This window comes from Hippocampus guttulatus, chromosome 7 (assembly GCF_054856545.1).
Source record: "Hippocampus guttulatus isolate MCC_2025c chromosome 7, RoL_Hgut_1.0, whole genome shotgun sequence".
NCBI classification, from domain to species: Eukaryota; Metazoa; Chordata; class Actinopteri; order Syngnathiformes; family Syngnathidae; genus Hippocampus; species Hippocampus guttulatus.
The window spans coordinates 7,790,801-7,811,439 of NC_141267.1; the positions used below are offsets into that span (position 1 = coordinate 7,790,801).

General features: G+C 41.2%; 1 pseudogene across 1 annotated transcript; it reads right to left on the minus strand.

The window, feature by feature from the left end:
- Positions 1-13,425: 13,425 nt before the first annotated feature.
- Positions 13,426-16,450, minus strand: LOC147202124 (kelch-like protein 26; annotated as a pseudogene). The gene is made up of 2 exons (XR_015101392.1): positions 16,248-16,450; positions 13,426-15,535 (listed from the first exon to the last, which is right to left on the minus strand). The product of XR_015101392.1 is annotated as a kelch-like protein 26 (transcript).
- Between the last annotated feature and the right edge of the window lie 4,189 nt (positions 16,451-20,639).

Genomic DNA, 20,639 nt, shown 5'->3' on the forward strand with positions numbered 1-20,639 from the left:
TGCACGTTTTTAAAAACCAACACCACAGCTCTCCTTTTTTGGAGCTGCAACATGTGTCTATATCTATTTGAGCTATGTTAGTCTACTATCAAAATCTTTTTCCATTTTCAAACATTTTTTACAAAGCTCCAGGGAGCCCCTAGATGTCGCTAAAGAGCCGAATGCGGCCCTGGAGCCGCGTGTTGCCGACCCCCGAGCTAGCATATACAGTAGCTAAATGGAGTAACCAAACTAAAACGGCACTATATAAAATTCTCAAATGTACATGTTGCTGTACTTAGTGGGGGTGTAAATATTGCCATTGTTTTTAACATTTTACCTCTATTCTAGAGAAAAGTAAAGCATCAAATTAATATAATTTATCTATCCCAATGCAATACAGTGAGAGTATATTGAAATGAACACCACAAGAGAATGAAAACTAATAAGAAAATAAACAATGATGGTGAAAGTTATGAGTTGCTCAGCATATTTCAGCATATGTGCTGTCGGTATCCATGCAATGGGAATCAAATTGTAATTTACCTGGCAAGCATTGACAGGTGTAATGATCCTGACTCTCCGTACAGGTGGCACTGTTGAAACAGGGTTGAGAGTAGCATTGTTGTCTCAGGCCCTCACGTCTACCAGTAAAGGCTGTTTGTGAGCAGTCGCAGCTATATCTGGGACACAGTCACACTGAACGCGTTAAACCCACCCTTGTATAACCAAGTGTGTCGAAAAAAAACCTCCCCACATGATTCTAATATTTGTAGTGGGCAATTGATTGTCAATTCCTGATATCTCACCCATTCTCTTCATCTATACACAGAGCCCCATTTTGGCACGGCTTGTCTTGGCATTCATCGATGTTGATTTCACACCGGTGTCCTTGGAAACCGGGCAGGCAGGTGCAAAAGAAGCCACCAGTGTTGCCGTGGCAACTGCCACCATTGAGACACGGCTGTAATTGACACTCATCAATCGAGACTTCGCAAGTGGCCCCTGAGACAATGAAAGCAACACAGATGTCAGAGTGCAAAATGGCACGGGGCTTTTTACGTGGACCGGCTGTGATCAGACCTGCTTTTATGCCACAGAAGCTTTTGCGATGTGCGACAAAAAAGAAACGCCACCGTGTGCGTGACAGTGTCAGGTCACTAATGCACTGTAGGTAGAAGAAAAGTCTCCGCCCCCTGTTCAAATGCCAGGTTTTTGTGATCTAGAAAAATGACCCCAATATAAATCATTTCTCCACTCACAAAACACCATTTATATGACATACATTTAATCTGTACAACTCAGCTCACACGCAACAAACTAAGAGTGTCATCACATTCATAATGAAGAAGACAGTAGATTCTTGTTACATGTATGAAACGGAACAGCCACTACTTGTCAGAAATTCCTGAAGCTCCTTCAATGTTACTGTTGGCCTCTTGGAAGCCTCCCTGACCATCTTTGCATCCATTTCTTGGTAGCGTCAGTATTGTGTCACATTCTCGCTACTTGATGATGCATCGATGACTTTTTCTTTCTTTTTGTTCCATTTTATTTAATTCCTTGGAAATTCATTGGTACCCTTTTTCTGGCTTATACATGAACAATTTTTAATTCAATAAAAACCTGGCAATTGAGCAGACGTTTTCTATCCATTGTAAGTGAGACCAAAATGCGCGTCTTACATGTAAAGTATTTGAATGATCGCCCAGGCAGGAGAGATTTGAGGGTGTTTTCCCTCTTCTAGGAGGCCCTCACTACAAAGCTTACTGTATGTCACTTCACGAGAGAAACACATCGTCCATAAAATACAAAACACATCTCTTGCAACATTAAATAATTCCAAACTTTGAAAGATGTGCAGGGCTCTCGCATGCGAACATTGACGTATTCATCGCATATACGCCTGCCTACCGAACCTTATTTTCAATCACGCCGTGATTGGCTGTTGCGGATAAGACTGGCCATCAATCCAAAAGAAATGGGAGACGGAATGCCCATCTTAGCTGTTAACTCACCAGTGAACCCTGTGGCACATAGACAGGAGTAGCGGCCCACTCTGTCTACACAGGTGCCTCCGTTCATGCAGGGCTGGGAGACACATTCGTTGACATCAATCTGACAGTGAGCACCCTGGAAGCCCGGCACACAGAAGCATGCGTAGCCATCCTCGCGGCTTTGACACAAGGCTCGGTTTTGGCAAGGATTTGGTGAGCACAAATCCACACCTGGCGGGTGCCCCAAAGGAGTTGCACCTATGAACACATGAACTTTCTGATACATTTTTGTACGTGAGAGACAATATAGTAATGCCATTTTTGTCCATACAATTTTGCTAAAGAAGGTAAGCTAAACATTTGAAACTAACCCACTTATATCATAAAAACAATAAACTTTTTTTTTTTGATACAGGACATGTGTATACCTAATGAAATGGCACTGCATAAATATGGTTGTATAATCAAGTGAATCGAGCCAAAATTGTCCCTTCACCAGACATCAAGTGTTCATATCCAAAACACTACTCATGCGATCTGTTGTGCCATTACCTTCATCTCATCTGGCACAATTAGTCTTTTAGCTTACCAAAGCAGACAAAAGCTTCATATCGTTTTTTTTCTTAGCAGTTGTTATGTATGGAGCTCTTCAATTAAGTCACCCCTCCACTGAAATGCTAATCAGAGGATCAGTATGTGATCCTCCCTGAGGATATATTGAGCAATAGAGTCACTTTTGTGTGTGTGTGTGTGTGTGTGTGTGTGTGTGTGTGTGTGTGTGTGTGTGTGTGTGTGTGTGTGTGTGTGTGTGTGTGTGTGTGTGTGTGTTCAATTTGAGAGTATCCTTCATATGAAGTTCAGGTTATTCCCCTCGGTCAGAGTAAGGGCCTTTCTCCTCCCTTGAGGGGATCTTTTAAAAAACGATTAGAATGGAAAATAATCTGCTGTTCGCATGGAGCTATTCTGGGCGCAAACCTACCTGGGTCAAGCCCCCTTTTAATTTTTTATTATTTTTTTTTTTTTTAGTAGAAGCACCTGTGGCTCAAGCCAAACTGTGTCAGTTTTAATTTCTACATTCCGGACCTAGATTTGACACTTCAGTGCCTTCGTCATTTGACTTGTGTCCTCTGTGTTGATGTAACCTGGCAGTATGTGTTTTATTTTTAAAAGATCATTTGTATTTTAATCCTAAAAATTACACAAGACATTAGATTGTCTGAGATCACTCTGAGTATATATGGCTCTATAATCCTTCATCTGGACCACTGGTCTTCTATCAAGAAAATATCATCTTAATTGTCCACTTTTCCAATTTTTAAAGAAGGTAAAAGTAACAATGGTCGCTGAGAACAACTGAAGCTGATGAAACTGGAATTTACCAGAAATGCATACTGATGACAAACTGTAACGCTTCTGTTACACAAAACAGAACTTGAACTTTTTGGCCAGTAACTTCAACTCTATGTTTATAGAATGATGTATACAAATAAAATAACACTGTATCAAGTGTGAAACATTAAAGAAGTTCAGTTGTGCCCACAGCATACTGAGTGATATGGCTGAAACCAATGGACACTTGAAAAAAAAAATCTTATCGTAGCCACCGCACTGCTGCACGCTACATGATTGACGCCACACATCAACTGATGTGCTTCACTGGAAAAAGCATGGCACAATTGTCAAGCAGATGGCCATAAAGATGGGGAAACGAAACGGGCGAGAATGAAGCAGAGAGGGCGGATATTTTGAGAGGCTGTTGGCGATAATAGAGCACCCTGTTCAATCACCATACCTGTGCATTTAGTTCTTTTTTTGTTTGTAAAACCTCTGTAGTGAAATGTATTGCGTAGTGTCAAAAAGCTTGCTCTCCTCCAAAACTCAAAGCTAAAATCACCAAAGAATGGCTGAAAACAAAACGTTACATTATTCTGAAATGGGCAATGGCTTTCAATGAGCCCTGATCTAAATTATTTTTCAAAAACTTAGGAAGGAGGCATACTTCAAAGCTGAAACAGCTGCAGCAGTTTTCTCATGAGGAGTGGGACAAAACAAAAAGCGCACGAGCTCGAGAAATTGTTTGATTGCAGTGTCTCAAAAGGTTGTGCAACAAAGCATGTTATCATTTTTGTCCTGGGCCATTGCTTTCATTTTTCTAACAATTATTTTGACCATAATATTAATTTTGGGATATTGGTATATTTTGGGATATAATGGGATATTATATTTCCTAAATTTGCATTTATTACTTTTGTCGACATTAGGTAACATTATTCAAGTAACCGTATTCTTGTTTTGTGGGGGAGAAGAACCTTGTGTGTAACTCCCTTCAAGTGCTCTTTGAATGAGCAATGCTCTTTGTGACATCCAGGGACCAAAGAGGCTCACAATCAGATGAGCAATGCTGCATGCTCAGATGATAAACACTCCTGAGCACTTCACTCAAATCTTATGCAAAACAAAGTAGTTATTGCATGGATATGGAGTGGGGCCTTGCATGACAACTGTGGTAAAATTACAACATTAGAATGAAGCCCCAGTGTATAAATGTATGCACACAGTCGCAGCAATCCTCCTTCAAGTGTCCAATCAGGCTGAATGCAAAACCTCCGGGGAGCCTCTTGTGCTCCATGATTGGTGAAGGGCAGTCAGACTCAAGAGGCGACTTGCAATCATCTCCAGAGCAGCAACATCCATACTGGACTCAGCATGACTGTGGTACAAGGAGATGATTTGCTACTCGCGTCTTCTGTCTACATACTGTATTGGCCCGAATATAAGACTGTGTTTTTTTTGCATTGAAATAAGACCGAAAAAGTGGGGGCCGTCTTATATTCAGGGTCTAGACATTATACTCATTCACGACGCTAGATGGCACCAGATATCATTGAAGCAAATGCTGAACTTGACTCTCCAGGCCAATGTGAACCCGTCACGAAGAATAAAAATAAAAATAGCGGTAGCACGAAGAAAAAAAATAAAAAATAGCGGTAAGAAAGAAAAGAGAAGAAAATAATAGAAGCGATAACAGAAAATGGAGAAACGTAGCGACATGCAATAACGAGATGCAAAAATATATTTCCCGGTAAAGAATGTATCAATCCTAAGAAGAGATGGGCATTTAACAAAATGTTACTTTTCCACTATCAAACAAACGTGTGGGGTAAATTAACCCTTTCATGCACCCCGTAAGCTGATAACATGATAAGCTGTCCACTGTAACCACTGTCCCTGAAAGGGTTAAATGTAATTTCCATGAAGCAGAAAATGTACAAAAGTAGTGCGTAGTCCTCAATTATTCAAGGTTAGGATTATTAATCTAAAATCAAGTCAATTCAGAGTGGATTCATTTTTATGACCGTCCCTTTTCCTGATGACAAATTGATATGATGGCTATTTTTGTAAGGTGCACTTTCAAATTGACTGACCTGTTTTGGTGCAGTATTAAATTACAATCGCTTACAGTTTCTTTTGAATGATCCACTTGCATCGTCTATGGATAAATGGTGTTACCCTTAATAAACGGTGTGGAAATGAGTCACTGTAACCCAAAACATGAAAACATTCGGGCATTAATTTCAGAAGAAATCGAGACAGGTGGTACTGCAGTAGGCCCAGTGGTGCTACTGATCTTTCACTAGTCCTCCGTGGCAGACTCCAGTGGATTCAGAGATTTGGAGACTGATCCAACCAACCATACATCCCTATTCCCCTCCTACAGCATGTCGTCTTTTCAAATGTAAATTGCTTTTATGGGGTCTTTGTTTCGCCCTATCTGGAGAGTGCCAAATGGCACATGGGGGGGGGGACACCTGATGAATCTGCTTGTTCATCTGTGTGTTTCAGTTGCGATAACTTGCGGGGGGTTTGTTGTGTCTCAAAGACATATATTGTGTCTGCCTTCTGTCCCCTGCATCATGTTGTCCGTGAGTGTCAACCCCTCTCTTGGGCCACTGTTCTGGTCGGCCACTGTCTGAGTCTTTTTAGTCATAACAAGAAGCGTTGCTGTTCTCAGAGACATCACTATTGTCAATGATGTCAGACCCGAAATTGAAATTCTCACCATGCACTTGGGACAGATGCACGCAGATAATGAATGAAACATTTTGAAACAAAAAGCTAAGACATTTTCGAGGTAGTATGTAAGTGTGAGATCCAGTTTTCCAGGAAAATAACGCAAACTACACTATCCCAATGAAGCATGACCTCAATTTGAATATATGCCACCATTTGACAAATTTATCTTGATATGCAGCATTTGTTAACACTTATCCATGTGGACAACAAACAGTACGCGGTTAAATGATGGAGAAGGAGAAGTCACTTACCATAGATCACAAACAATGACGAGATGAGAATTGTCCAGACAAGAGATTTAAATCCGGAATAACAAATTACATCCATAATCGTGACAGGGAATCATCCTGCTTGTTTTGAGCCTCAAACTGTTGCCACAAGGGAGATTTCTCTGATCTGCCTGCAGGGTCTCATCTGTTTTCAACTCCAAAATCACTTGAACACGCGCTTCTGCTCCCCATTGGCGCACCATCAGGAGCCTCCATCACCCATGAAATAAAGAGTCTGACAGCCAACCGCATTCAGAGAGAGGAGGGGTTGCACTAGGTAACGGTTCTATTCAACTTAAGCTGAAAGAACGACCACCATATCATCAGCAACTATCACTAATACTACTACGACTACTACTACTACCACCAGTACTAATAGCCTTTTATTTATACAGCCCTTTTAAAATACACAAAGATGCTTGGCAAGTACAGACAAGCAACACATGGTGAAATCATGGATAAAAACAGCATTATAAATAATTCCAACACGGCAGGTTTTAAGAAGAGATTTGGTTGACAAGGAAGTCACAACTATTACAGTATGAAAGCATTTTTTAAATCAGATTGGACAAATGAGGTGCAATCGCCCGATTCAATCTTTAATATTTTTAATTAATCATGAAACTCTCGAGTGGAGGAAAAAGTGGATTGGCTCGAGGTAACCAGGAGGTTTGGCCACTGAAGAGAGCAGTAAATGCCATTTGTTTTTATGTTAATACAGTTTAACGCGTACGTAAATGTGTTCTGCAGCGCGCACATCATGTCAGCGTCAATAAGTTCGAGTTCAGCACAATTCGTCAAAGTCAGCGCTGCATGGCACAGGAGAAGTGCATTATCGTATAGCAGCTAGTATAGCAAGGAAACCATATGGAACAATGCAATATATCATATGTATCTCGAGTACGTTTATGTTAATAGTATTTTATTTTATTTTGTTTTGTTTTGGCATCGTATTATGACCAGAAGCTTTTGATAGAGCGTGCTTTAGCCTGAGACTGTAAATACTAAAGCAGCCCAAGCAGTAATGTTTCTACTACTGTAGTCCGTTTTCATTTAAAGATGCCAGAGCATAATTTTCATCGTGCAGTGACACTAAGGTCACGTTACAATCAGTAAAGGTCAGTGAAAACTTTGTGTCATTATTCTCGACAAGATGTGCTTCCTCTTCAACCACCATATTTTTGTCATGTGCATCAACAATAGCCAACTTACCTTTTGTTGTATTGTGATATACCGCTCCGTGTATTTTCTTTGTGTTGTTTGTGGCATCCAGTACCATATGGCAAGCCAATTGAACGTTTATTCCACATCCCTGATATCAGACATTAGTGTGTTACACTAGTTCGGTCAGCACTTGTTGGACACTCAGCCACATTAGTGACGCACTTTGTCGTAGGTGACATTGCGTATGCTTGTTGAACAGGTGGAAAGTTGGCTCAGCCAATCGCAACGTGCGCATGCTCAACCGCTTTGGAGCGCGGCTGTCTGTCAAAACAGCTCAGCGGGGCAACGGAGTCACACTGAGGAAAATACGGACGCTGTCATCAATTACATTGATGAAATCGACATCGTTTTGTATGTTACCTTTGCCTTGTGAGTGTGAGTTTTATTTTCGTGACATATCTAAATATTTTGTCGGGTGTTATTGTTGTTTTACCTGCAATTAATTACCAGCTAAAGTTAGCCGGGCGACTGCCGTATTGAACGCCGCTTCCCATCTTGTCTTCATAACGGCAAGCCCCCTGCTGCTTTCGATGTACTTTGCTTTATCCCCCCCCCCCCCCGGTATATTAATATTTGACGGCATAATTTGACAGTTTACTGGAGGTTAGGAATTGTGTTAATGCATGAAGATTTTTTCACATTAGGGGATATTTTCGCCCATGTAGGTTTCGTTCTAGAAGAGTTTCACTGTATCTGCAAAAGACCAAATAATTGTTTTCAAATAACTAGCAAAACCATGTGAACAGTTTCAACCACACATACAAAGTACTGTATATGAGTTCATGTCTCACTCAACTCAACAAACGGATCTTGCATTGAATCATCATTCTTGTTTTGTGTTACTTTGTTTCAGATAAGATCAAAACGTCCGGAACGGCAATTAAAGCTAAGCAACGGCTTTGCTACACCGACAAGCCTGAAAAGCAGACCTGGACCCATCGCCCGAAAGGACTCCCTCACCAGCCATTGTGCACTTCCCGGACTGTCGTTTCTCAACTACCGAATACCGCAACTGACACCAAGATAATACTTTTAAAACATTGAATGAGAGACGAGAACGATGAAGTCAGTTCTTGCCAGTCACAATGATGTCACAGAGAAGCTAATTATTATATTCTTTCTGATTGTACAGTATTGTAGAATATATAATGAAATCAATTCTTGTATATTTGTAATTATAGAGGTTATTTAATATCCAAGATATGTATGTACAGGGTGACCCAAAAAGATGCGTACCCATATTTTATTCGATAAAAAAATGTATATACCAGGGAAATCCACAAACAATTGAGGAACTGAAAACTGCCATCACAGCAAAAATAAGAGCCATCCCGAAAGAGGAGTGTGTAAAAGTGATTGACAACTTTGTCAGACGAGTACAGGTTTGCTTGCAACGGAATGGTGGACATTTGGAACACATCTTGGGAAAGCCATAAATTGACTAAAAATTGACAGAAATGGCTGAAACTCTGGTGAATGGTCTTCCATAAACTGAATAATGTGTGGTTGTAATTTGAAATAAATAGCTTTTTAATCAAACTCACAATTGAAATTTTCATGGGTACGCATCTTTTTGGGTCACCCTGTATATATGTGTATGTATATATGCATCTATTTTTCTGTTTCCTGTGTCAACATGAATAAACATGACAAAGTCTGTCATGACCAACTCATTCTTCTCACTGCTTTGTCTTTCAATCATCAAATACAAGATGAAGAAGGAACCCTTCAGACCTAGTCACAGAATCATTTTAATGAACAAAATATGTAATGATGATGTTCATTCATTCATTTTCCAATCTGCTTATCCTCACAAGGGTCGTGGGGGGTGCTGGAGCCTATCCCAGCTGTCTTCGGGCAGTAGGCAGGGGACACCCTGAACCAGTTGCCAGCCAATTGCAGGGCACAGAGAGACGGACAACCATCCGCGCCCACACCTAGGGACAATTTTGAGTGTTCCATGAACCAGCCATGCATGTTTTTGGAATGTGAGAGGAAACCGGAACACCCGGAGAAAACCCACGCAGGCCCGGGGAGAACATGCAAACTCCACACAGGGAGGCTGGAGCTGGAATTGAACCCGTTACTTCTGCACTGAGGTCAACGCGCTAACCACTGGACTCTACCGGGCCGCCACACTGAAAAATGCTTGCTTGTATTTTTTCGACATGGTTTGGCAGTTGGGACAAAAAATGTGAGTTATGTTACATTATTACTGGCATACAAATACATTGTGATATCTTCATGGGAAAGTTCAAATCAGAAAGCGTTGTAGTGTTCATCTTACTGAAAAAGAGTTACAAATGTTGCACAATTAGAATTGTTTTGCATCATTTCACTGAAGTACCGGTAATCGTTTTTCTGCAAAATAACTGCACTTTCATTATCTAGCAATAATACATACTCTTATCAGCTTCTGTAAACAATGTCATTAACTTATTTCAATGTAGAAATAAAATTGAAATCGGGAGTAGATTTCAAATTTTTGGCCCAGCCCTCCACAAGACTTTCTGCTTCTCATTTGCCCCCCCCCCCCCCCCCCCCTGGTATAGACTGACATATGAACACCAAATTGAAAAACTTGTATCGATGCATGAGTTTTTAAACACACACAAGCATATATATAAATATAATTTTTTTCCACAGATATCAACGCCGACCATGAAGATACTATGACAGCTGCAGAAATTTTAGTGAGCCTTCATTTACAAGTAACGTGTAAGTCGTCTGAAAAGTAATGTCCACACATTTGGTCATAACAAAACAAAACCAAAAAGCCCACAGGTAAAAATTGTATTTACATGTATGTAATATGATCTATTTTACAGACGATCGACCTGTACCCGTTGATTGTGCAGCTGCCTCCATCAAGCAAGTTTATGTGTTCGGTTATCCCTAAATATGAAATCAAATATATAATTATGAATAAAAGCATTTGAAACATTCTACATTTAACATGTTGAGTACAAGTGCCTGTTTCATATGTGTGTTTCATTATTCACATTTGGTTAAATTAGGATATTGCTATTGCAATCTATTTTCAGCAAATTATTGAGATATCTTTGCTTCATTATGTGACTCACGCCCAGTGACCACAATGCTGTCTTTGGATATCCTGCTTAATGACGTTGCACATGATGTTTTGCCAGTTCTCTTAACTTTCTTCAAGTTGAGATCACGCACACGTACTGGTTCCACTTTCTTTCTGGACATGTCATTCCATGCACAGGATCGTGATGTGCAGGCTGAAGCGGAAAGGCCCAGTCTCACTGCCATGTCCACCTTAAACATGATTGCCGCTGCAACATGAACCAACGCTGAAACAAAAAGACGAATGATTCAAACTGAATAGAAAACTACTGAACATTATTTGTGATTTTATTGAGACAGAGGTGTAAATATGTAGAATCTATATGATAGTTGTGCTTCATCTTATATCTCTTTAAACTTCAACTGCTCTACATGTTACATCAAATTGTCACAACAATTAAACTCATTATCATTCGTCACACACAAATGTTAGGTACAGTGAACAACTACTGCATGGTTACTTGCTAAATTAACCTCTCAGCATTTATTAGTTTGATAATTGAATTACATTGTCCATAATTGAAATTTGAAGACACCTAACTTACCCTGCCATGCCCGTGCAGTTAGCGGTCAGTATGGAGCCAGTCTTCTTATTCACACATACCAATTGCATGATAACAATCGGGTTTCAGGACACAAAAGTCACCGTTTTCAGCAGCTTGATGAAAAAGAACCGACTAAACATGGCCACATACCACGTAATTATCAGCATCAAGACTCTTGTAGGCTTTGATGGTCTCGTGTGTGAAAACACCCTGGGTATTTATCAGATACAGGCAGCGGTGAATGAGCCCACTCTGTTCACCGACGAGTGCTTTTGCCTCTGAGTTGCGCGCGCATACTGTCCGCGAATGGCAAACCTTGCAAGACAGTGAAAACTGAGAAAATACACAAGGTCAGACCTAAACCAGTTCTTTGTGCTGAAAACGTAAAAAACAGAGCAGTATTTCCACACAATTCAAGGATGATTGCTACAAGACATGGCAAATCATTGTTTCTGTATGAGAAAAGTCTATGGAAGCTCCTTTTTTCAATTTAACATTCTTTAGTTCCTCGGCAACAAGTTGCCACAAGATGGCATCACAGTCATGGGCAAGATCCCAAATTATCTCCCCTCTCTGCTCACCATGCATACCACAACCGTTTCATGAAACTCGTTCCTCAAGACCGCAGTACTTTTGTCTTTGTCTTCATCCCAAGCGACAGGAACGTGATCATGTACGACAGTGTAGCACATGATCACTGCACCAGTTTTTAGCCTGTTTAGAACCTGTCAATCACAACATGCTATTATGTAATGCAGGGGTGTCAAAGTCAAATGAAGAAGGGCCAGATAAAAAATTTTGCTGCAAGCCGAGGGCCGGACTGATCGAATGTTCATTGAAAATTTTAAAAATGACCATATATAGTTTATTGAATCAAATTTAATTGACTGAAAACCTAATAAATACATTCCAATATGAGCAGTTAAATAAAGCGACATTTTCTTATGGCTCTGTCAGTAAACTTTAATTTTCCAGGTTTTCCAGCTACGTCCATAAACGTGTACTCCGACTCCCACCTTGTTTGAAACCCCCGGTTCTCAGTGCCCACCTTCCGTTTTGCCATTTTTGATGGGTATTTGAAAGCTAACGTCACTGTTATGCGAACGACTGCTGCACTAATTTTGAAATAAAGCGGCCGACTGCTTGGCGCGTCACCGTTGCATTGTGGGAAATGAGATATAGGTGCGTGTTAAAGATCTGCGGGCTCCAGGCTCGCTGCGGCCTGCGGGCCGGTTCTAATAAGAACTCAATATCATCCCAGGGGCCACTGAAAACCTTCTCGCGGCCCGGCACTATTTGACATATGTGATGTAATGTATCATCGTCCGCCTCTTAAAATAATGATCTAGCCATATTTTGACAAAAAATATTTTTGACCTTATACAAACATCTCCTCAGAATTCTGGCCACTCTGCTCAAATCCTTGGTTTAGCAAATGATTCATTTTTATCTCTGAAATGATATTAACAAATACAATCTAATCAGAACTTGGTTCAGTTTATCACGTTTTATTTTAACATTTAAATGGCCACTGTATTATGCCTCTTTTTACCAACTTTGTCTCCCAGTTATGGAAACTTGCATATAGTAATTATTGCAGGGAAAACTAATTATACAGTATGCTGAAAGTGATACGTGGTTCAAATACACACACAGGTGCTCATTGACAAAAAGAGTTTCATACTCCATCACAGTCAAGAAACAAATGCACGCACACATGCACATAAACACCCAGATATACAGGAGAGCCTTTTTTCAAACAAGATGCAGCTTTATTGAATGGTTACATTCCCATGCGAAGAGAGCTCCCTCGATATTGCACTTCAAATTATCACGTGCTTTTGCTGACACGGCAACATGTATATTGAAATGTGCATCCTCGGCCGATTCTTCATAGAGATTGTCTCCTATCTTTCAATTGCTTTCCCAAAAACTACTGCAGTATAATGTTTCCTTCTGTTTTGAAAAATGTAGTCAAAATAACAGTATCATTTGAACGAGGATAGGAAAGTCATAATAACGTAGTAATAATAATACATCACAGACAATTGTTAGACATCGATGTTTCATAGACAAAAGCACTTCAGAGTAGACATTCACAAATGTGTCTGGTTGCTGCTACAACAGATCCACGCACAGAATTATACTAAGATAGTAGCTTGAATGTGATCTGACCTTCGTAAACACTACACGAGGACGGTGAAAAAGAAAATGAAAAAAGTTAAGGAATTATACAATATATGCTGATTTATATAGCGCTTTCACAACAGCCGCAGCTGTAACAAAGCGCTTAACAAAACGGTTAACATAAAGTAAAATAATAAACACAACACATAACATAAAAATACAGTGCATCACTGATCTACACCTGATCTGACTCAAGGCAATCACGCCTGCCCCTCCAAAAAGCAAAGGAAAGCATACTAGATCAAGACTTAAAACAGTGGATGACAAATTGATCCAAACCCAAAAATTACCTTTTGAAATGCCATTACTTGAGTCAAAGGTTAAAAAAAAAAGATAAACTTGTCAATTAATAATGTAACCATTGATGACTGATTGAAGATTAATTGCCATTTCAATTTGCCCCAAATCAAATGTGAAATTATCAAAACGTGATGTCAAGTAAAAATGTACGAACTCAGCATCACAATGTATTTTGCCGTTAAGTTCCATGTCGTGATCAAATTGAAGTCACTTCATCCCATGCCGACCATTTACGGTCCTTGTCTTGAATTATGGGAGCCTGAATAACGCAGATTTTCACAGCCAGGAGGTCAGATATTCTGTGTCTGCGGAAGTGCGATTGGTGTACAGGCAATCCCAAATAAGGATTCGGGAAACTGTAAATCTCCCTCCCACTCATCAGTCTCTGTATTGTACACCTGGACGATGCTCGTGACGTTGTTCAAGTGCCAGTTGTAGCCCCCGACAAGGTAGATTCTTCCGTTCAGTAGGCAACAGCCAGCCTCGGACTGGCCTGCTCTCATGGGGCTGACGGTTGTCCACTGGTCACTCTGTGGATCGTAATGCTCGACAGCCAGCACATCAAAACAGCGGTCCACATGGTCCACACGTCCACCCAAAGCATAGACCCGATCTCGACTGCATATCATGGCATGCAGCACTCTAGGTTCGTTCATGGGCGCTCTGAAGTCCCACTGGTCGGCCACTGGGTCATAACAGTGAAGGATTTTCATGTCATCCAAAGAGACGCCATAACCACCGGAAATGTCTAGCTTTTCTCCACATGGGGTCCCTGCATGACCCCAAATTCTGCGTTTTAATGGCTCCACGTAGGTCCACTCATTTTTCTTCGGGCAGTAGCACTCCACAGATGACAGACTGCCAGATCGATTGCGCCCTCCAGTTGCATACAGTTTTCCGTGCAAGACATTGAGAAGAAACTGGATGCGGGTCTCCTGCATTGGTTGGATACGGAGCCACTGGTTCAAGTGTGGATCAAAGCGCATACAGCTGTCAACAGCACCTTCTCCACTGCGATACTGCAAATGCTGCCCACCCACAACATACACAAAGTTGTCAAGGACGGCGATGCAGGCGTGGCTGCACCCTGTGTCCATCTCGGTCAACTCCTTAAACTGACGGGAAGCAGGATCAGGGAGATAGTACACCTTGGTGCTTACTAGGTGGTTGTTGTAAGTGCACGGGGTCCCGCCAAAGGTGATTAATGATATGACATCAGAACAAATGAGCGTGCGTGGTGACTGCATCTCATGCTGTTGGAATGGAAGAACTTGGTAAGTGAAGGCCTCCAGGAGGTACTGGTGGCACTGCACGTCCTCCACCATGATGTCTACCCTCTGAATAGTGTCCACCAGCTCAGACGAACGCATGAGTGGGAAGCGCACATGGCAGAGGACATTGCTCACTTGAGCACGACGAGACTCATCGTGTCTAAGCTAATCGAATAGCTGCATGGAAGAGATCAATCTCCCGGCAATTTTTCAGCTTGTTGCTCTGCAGAAAGAAGATGAGGCGCTCCATGGGAATGTGCAGGAAGTCCTGCTCCTCGGCTATTTGAAGGAAGTGGCAAAAAGTGAAGGCATCCACCGACGCCTTGAGGGAAGACAAACTGAAGGTGGTTGCCATCTGGTCAATGTGCAGGCATGTCTTAACACTCATGGCTGACTGGAGGAACTCTTCACAGAGTTCAACAACAGGGACCATCTGGAGGAAAACAGCTGCTCCAAGGACATCCTGAATGCAGTCCAGATCTAAAGTGACTTCCGAACTGTAAGCAAAGTCGATAATATGCTTCAGGCCCCGGGCAGACAAACCTTCCAGCTCAATGGTATTTTGATTCGACTCCTTCATGCCGCCAGTGAACATAGCTCTGCAACATAAATTCAAGTGCAAACGTTAAATCTTTCACGACATTTCGTCTGAAATCACACTCTACAGCTACTTTCTGTAACAAAGTTCTCAATGATAATAAAACAGTATGGGGATTATCCACCTTTTCACAAACGGCTGAAATCTTCTCCACATGTTCACGTTCATGTCAACTTTATTGTCAAATGTGCTACATGTGCAACATACAGCACAGATGCAATTTCTTTCCTCAGGAGAGAGAGGAGCCACTGCGGGTGCCTGCGCCGCCATCGAAAGTACTACATGGTGCTGAATCATCCCATGGGTCAAGACGGCACACACATTTCCGCCCCCAAACACTATGTATGTAGTATGCTTGCCTTTAAAAACGTTCCCATGTTGTTTGTACTTTTGTTTGTACTTCTCATGTTGTTTGTACTTGTTCCAGATTTTAGATTTTTGCGTTATGTCTGCAATCTGCCTTTTTTCTTCAAATATCAACTAAATGAATATCCTCTGAGAATTGTGATTCCCTATTTTTTCCAGGGCCTGTTGTCGGATCAAACGGTGTTCTGAGAAATAATTTGAAAGTGTTGTGTCTGACAATTTCCAGTGCATTATCTTTTTCTCTCCACCAAATTGTTTTCAATCAAAGTGTTTTGCTTTGAATGCGGAAGTCAATTTGAATTTAAAATGTAAATGGCATCTGAAATAGTCCTGTGGTCCACACTGACCTGAAGTAATCACTACAAGCGGCCAGCACAGCTTTGTGGACCTGGAAGCGCTCCTCATTGATGTTCAGCACCATGTCAAGAAGTTGGCCTTGAGCCCTCAACATTGACAAGCCCTGGAGGGGAGTAGCACTGTGGCTGGGTGCTGAAAACGTGCAGCGGAGGGTGCAATTCTTGCTAGCCATAATGAAACAGAAAAAGGCTTTTTCACTTTGAGTGAAACAAGGGATCCTCAACTTTTCTCAGTTTTAACTTTCCGATTCTCCGATGAATTTGGGCGCCATTTTGGGTCTGCCAGACAGGGACATTTTGCGTACAGTGGATGAAAATACAACTCTGTCATTACAATTTCATGAGCAATAATTGTCCAAATTTGATGATGAGTGGGCTTTATTTCAGATCAGTATTCATTATTTTGTATGACTACACAGTGTCACTCAGTAAATAAGCGAATGTTACAACCATGTAGAAATAAATGTCTTCATGACACTCATATTGCTCTCCAAATTCACCTTCCTAAGATAATGACCAAAATCATTGTTTCAGGTCTTTGGAAAGACTGGACTGAACGCAAAATAATTTTTACGCGGGCTTTATTCCCGACTGAACAATAAAAAATTGAACAGCGTTAAGATGAAAGTCTGAGATGTTAACTGAATTTTAAGACTTAAAAAAAGGGATCTCAGAGATAAAAGAAAATTATGTAACATTAAAGAAAATTACACAATAATGAACAACAGTAGTGGCTAGCTTGATAGGAAAACAGAAATAAAGACATTATTTCCAAGCCACAATCCTCCATTAAATTTAAAAGTGCAAAACGAGTAATCATTACAACCCATTGTTGTGAGAGGCTGACACACTTACTCGATACACTTGTTGGGTGGACACGAAACACGCGGAAAAACACAAATGATTCCACCTCTAAAGAACACATAAAACAGTACATATAATATTCACACAAAAAACATATTTACATCTTGTCACATTGTGAACACTTACGCTGTACCGCTGTTCGCAGGACCCACCATCGGAAGCATTCAATTTCCCAAACCAGGATCTCTAACTCTACAAATATTAGTGATGGGACGAACGAGCGACACGGGTGCGTCAGCACTGTGCCGAGAGTGAAATCTAAATTAAAGAAAGAGTCACGTGACCGATTCAGGAACTGCGCCGTTTGGATATGCCTCGCCAAAGTTTTTTTTTGTTTTCTTTTAAGAATCTTTATTGAACAAGTCAGGATAAATTCTCAGTAAACAGAAAACACAACGACCATGTTATTAATACATGCACATATTACAAACATTTAAACAAAAAAGAAGCCAGGGGATTTTGAAACAAAAGTTTCAAATAAGGAGCATAGAGCCAGAGTCTTAACAGCTTTCTTGTTTTTGGAATCCATAATAGAACACAGTACAGTACTGCTTTGTTTCTGCTTCAAAAATTAAGAAAATAGGTTTTGAAATACTCCATCTGGATTTGTGGATATGGAACTTAGCGAGAATGATTATTAAATTTATAATGAAGGTTTGTTTTGTGTTTTTTTCCTTACTTTTGTAGAACCCAAATTGTACATTTTTCCAGTATAGCATAAAGTCAGAGTCAATACGTTCAATAATAAATCTGGATACAGCTTTCCAAAATGTGTTGGTATACCTAAGAAGATAATGCTTGGTGGGATAGTATTTGTGTTTTCCCCAGGGAAAATAATTGCCCTCCCCTGCTGTATTTTTCCAGTCAGGCACTTGATGTGGCCAGCTAAGCTAATTTATCCACACAAGCTGCCGATGCAAATTTGCCATTTTTCTCGCTGAGCTCTTCACTTATTAGTGATAAGGTGGGTGATAAGACCACCTCGTCATAGGCCGACAGGTAAGCAAATAATTTTGCTTAAAATGAGCACTTTGTGAGCACAGAATGAGTCGACGTAAAAGTAATTGACCCACTTTGTATATAGTGCTCCGAATTATCTGTTTTTGGGGTTAACACAATGTCGTCTCAAAGTTCAGGAAAAATACGTTTGTTGAAAAATGTGTTTGTTGTTATATTTGAACAACTATCGACTACGTTTATTTGTATGTTCGTATATTAAGTACTTATAATATCGGCAATGTTATTTGCATTATTTTGCCGCATAGAATGCTAAGTGATGCACTTTGGGATCTACACAGTGCTAGGTATCAAAATGTCTTCTTTTTATAAAAAAAGTTAATTTAGTTATGCTAAGCAGCAAGTGGTAAGTGGTGCTTGTTTTGTTGAACTCATGTAAAAAGAGAACTGCCTTACACAGCCCCTTAGTTTACCTTTCTTTATCAGAGAAGTAGTCTATAATCAGGTTGCACATACAAATTTGGGTGTGGTGCTCAAACACCACAGGTTATTGTTTGGTGCTCATTTTTTCCCCAACCTGTCGACCCCATTGTTGAATAGACTTGCGCCCCATCTCGGCAAGGTGTTTTGTCAATGCAGTTTGTGTTGATATGTCATTTTAATAAAACCGGATAAACCAGAGTGTGCATCAATTTTTTCTAAAATTTGGACGTGTGTGTACAAGATATTTTCCTTTAAGTCCTAACTCCGAATATGTATTCGTGTAATTCAGGTGTGGTTTTTTTTTCATGTACGTAATTGTTTTTGTACTGAAACTCTTTGTGGGATTTTAGCAGTGGCGGATGCTGGTCTGTCAAGGAGGGGAAGCTCAATTTTGGCCGACATCACAAAATGTGTCCGTTCGTTTATATAAGCGCAAATTCTACTCTCCGTTCCTTTTCAAGAAAATTATCTGTAACCCTGTCAAACCATCCATCCATCCATCCATTTTCCAAACCGCTTGATCCTCATTAGGGTCGCGGGGGGTGCTGGAGCCTATCCCAGCTGTCTTCGGGCAGTAGGCGGGGGACACCCTGAATCGGTTGCCAGCCAATCGCAGGGCACACAGAGACGAACAACCATCCACGCTCACATTCACACCTAGGGACAATTTAGAGCGTTCAATCAGCCTGCCATGCATGTTTTTGGAATGTGGGAGGAAACCGGAGTACCCGGAGAAAACCCACGCAGGCCCGGGGAGAACATGCAAACTCCACACAGGGAGGCCGGAGCTGGAATTGAACCCGGTACCTCTGCACTGTGAAGTCGCCTGTCAAACCAACAAGGCACCTTTTCCAGAAACTTAACTAGTGTCCTACAACTACAGCAACTACAATTAAACCCACCAGTAATACAAGATTAATTCGTCGCTTATCGTTTTCAACAAAGAGAGTGTCGCTAAAATGATTAGAAGTCGTCTCCAGTTCAATTTAGAACGGAATGAGACTTGAAAGTGCTCCCACGGAAGCCGACACTAAAAGATCGGTGATTGGCTCATTTCAATGTCAATCAAAGAAGAACACAGGCTCAGACAGATCATCCAATCTGATGCTGTAAAACTGAGCGTCCGGTACCGGTCCACCGCCATCCAGTCCCAGAGACACAGAGCGTCCGTGGGCGGGACAAAAACCAGCTTGTATCCAATGACTCGTCTCCGTTCAACGCATTGGGACAACCTACCCTGAACTCTTGAGACGCTTGGCCTCCAGGCAGTCCACGCTCAGCGGACGCTCGGCGTCCACCGTTTAAAGCAGGGGCCCCCAACCGCCGGTCCGCGGACCGGTACTGGTCCGCAGGGCATTTGGTGCCGGGCCGCACAGAAAGAACTTGCCTTAATTCCGTTTTATTTATTTCGGAATACGAACGATGTTTTATTTTGAAAAATTACCGGATTCTCCGTTACATCTGTCTGTGTCACGCTTGACTCACGTCAAACCACGCTTCTCGTCACGTGACCGATTACGCTAAAAACAAAACGTTGGACGTCGCAAATGACGGCGGCCTTAAAAGTACGTTCGAGACAACTGGATTAAAGTTATGGCTGAATACTCTGAGATCGCCACAATAGCACTGTTGCTATTTCCGACATCCAACCTGTGTGAGGTGGGCGGTTTCTGCAGCAACGGCGACTGAAACTAAATTACGAAGTAGACTGGACATAAACCACACACTTGAGGTGTCATTGTCTCCAATTACCCCGAGATGGGACCGTCTAGTTGCAGAAAATCAAGCTCGGGCTGTGGTGAGTCGTCATTTTCATGCACTTCGAATTCGCGTTGTATCGTATTTTGAAGGCATTAAACATTACCATAGCGATCAGTGTTGCGGCCAGATTAGACACTCCTTGTGTTTATTATTATATTTTGAAAACACCAAAGTTTTCATGCAGCTCATACCATATTATTTTGTTGTATTAATCCGCCACATTTAAATGCTGGTCCTTGAAAATATTGTCTGACATAAACCGGTCCGTGGGGCAAAAAAGGTTGGGGACCCCTGGTTTAAAGCACAGCGAAGCTGCGG